Source organism: Crocodylus porosus, unplaced genomic scaffold (genome assembly GCF_001723895.1).
Source record: "Crocodylus porosus isolate Cpor-Errol unplaced genomic scaffold, CroPor_comp1, whole genome shotgun sequence".
In the NCBI taxonomy this organism is placed as follows: domain Eukaryota; kingdom Metazoa; phylum Chordata; order Crocodylia; family Crocodylidae; genus Crocodylus; species Crocodylus porosus.
In genome coordinates, this window is record NW_017728924.1 from 10775053 (window position 1) to 10777558 (window position 2506).

Here is a 2506-nt window from a genome sequence, read left to right on the forward strand (position 1 = left end):
CCTTGGCTCGGAGTGCGCCGGCGCGACTGTGAGCGCTCGCTGGTGTGCGGGAGGGTTGCGGAGCGCGCGTGCGCGGCCGCGGCGGGACCCGCGTGTGTCCTGGACCCCGCACCAGCCGCCTCCCAGACGGCCGGGGCCGGGCGCGGGCTTGCGGGGGGAGGGTCGTCACGGCCCTGGGGCCCCGTGCCCGCACGAGCGGGAGGCCCGAGGGCCGCGGCCCCTGCGCGGGCGACCAGCGGGGTCCCAGTTAGGCGGCGCCGAGGGAGTCGCTTGGCTTCAGCTGCTTCTCATCCACCTGAGCCCTTCCCAGCTCCTCATCCCCGCCCTCTTGTCCCGGCTTGATGTGCTGCAGACAAGCTGCCCTTTGCTCCTGCTCAGGCAGCTCGTGCCTCAGCCCCGCGGACGTTTTTTAACTCGTCCCGGTGCAGTTCTGGTTGTTTTTGCTTTAATCTGCTCCATCAGCCTGCGCCGGGGCCGGGAGTGTGACTCTCTCCCCCAGAGTTACCATGGAGAGACAGAGCCTGGAGGTAATGAATCAAGGGCTTCCCCTACCTCAGTAGCCCCCTGACCCGAGAGCGAACTTTGAAGAGCAGATCCAGCCCAGGATCCTGTGCACAAGTGCCTCTCTTGGGAAATTGCTTTGGCATGTCTTGATTCACTGTGATCTCTGGAAAGACACTGAGATCCATAGTTGGTAGGGTCAGAAGGGACCTGAGCAGATCATCAAGTCTGACCCCCTGCCATGGGCAGGAAAGAGTGGTGGGGTCAAACGACCCTGGCGAGGTGATTATCTAGCCTCCTTTTGAAGACCCCCAGGGTAGGAGCGAGCACCGCTTCTCTTGGATCCTGACAGTAAAGTAATGCCTTCTGATATCTAGCCTGAACCTACTCTCAGTCAACTTATGGCCGTTATTCCTAGTTACTCCTGGTAGTGCTCAGGGGAACAGGGCCTCTCCCATTCCCCCCTCACCCTGTAAGTTTATAGATGGCCACTAGATCCCCTCTCTGCCTTCTTTTGTGGAGGCTGAACAAGCTGAGGTCCTGTAGCCTCTCCCCATAGGGCCTACCCTGCTTCCCCCGATCATGTGAGTGGCTCTCATTTGGCCCCTCTCCATGCTGTCCACATCCCTCCTGAAGTGCGGCGCCCAGAACTGGACACAGTAGTCCAGCTGCGGCCTGACCAGTGTCACATAGAGGGGGAGTATCACCTCCTTGGACCTGCTCGAGATGCATCTGTGGATGCACGACAAGGTGCAGTTAGCCTTCCTGACTGCATCCTCACATTGGCAGCCCATGTTCATTTTGGCACCAGTGATGACTCCAAAATCCTTTCTTGCCTCTGCGCTGACGAGAAGGGAGTTCCCCAGCCTGTAGGTATGGTGCTGGTTCTTCCTCCCTAGGTGCAGCACCTTGCACTTGTCAGTGTTGAATCCTATCCTCTTCTCATCCACCCACCCCTGTAACCTGTCTAGATCTAGTTGTAGCCTGTTGCTCCCTTCTGTTGTGCCCACCTCTCCCCACATCTTAGTGTCATCCGCAGATTTGAACAAGGTGCTTTTCACCCCCTTGTCCAAGTCGCTGATGAAGATGTTAAATAGTGCGGGCCCGAGGACAGAGCTCTGAGGGACCCCACTGCCCATGTCCAGCCCCTCCAGAAGTTCCCTAACTAGGTCCTCACTGACCCTAGGCCTGGCTGTGCCTCTCCTGAGTCTGTCTGGGATTCTGGTGGGGGGGATGTCCCAGTCCCTGCTCAGAAAAATGGAGGCAAAGAATTTGTTAAAGAGATCAGCTTTATCACCTGGTACAACCACCAGATTGCCAAACGTGTCCCGCAGGGGCCCCACATTACCTGGTACTTTCTTTTTACTCCCTATGTATTTAAAAGAGGACTTCTTGTTATCTTCTGTCTCCGCCTTAGCCTTCCTAACAGCCCCCCTACAGTCTCAAACAATGGAGGTGTACTACTCCTTGGTGATGGCCCCTCCCTTCCATTGGGTGTACACCTTTTTAGCTTTCAGACATTCCTGAATGCCTTTGGTGAGCCATGGGGGCTTTTGAGCACTCTTGCCCGCTTTGACTCGCGTTGGGACTGTCACCATTTGAGCTCAGAGGATCATCTCCTTAAGGAATGACCACTCGTCTTGGACTCTCAACTCCCCACTCCTCTGGGACCTCAGCACATCCCCAACTAATCTCCTTAACTCATTGAAATCAGCTCTTCTGAAGTCAAGGGCTGCTGCCTTGCTGCAGGCCTTTGCCACCCTGTGCTGGATGGTGAATTCCAGTAGGCGATGATCGCTATCGCCCAGGTGGTCGAGGACCTGGCATCCCCTCACCAGGTCGTCACTTGTGGCGAGGACCAGGTCCAGCAAGGCATTTCCCCTGGTGGACTATGCACCTTGGTTAGGTGGAGGTCCTGTATCTCAACTAGGAACCTACGTGAGCAGTCAGACTCGGCTGACTGCTCCTCCCAGCAGATGTCCGGGTAGTTTAGGTCACCCATGAT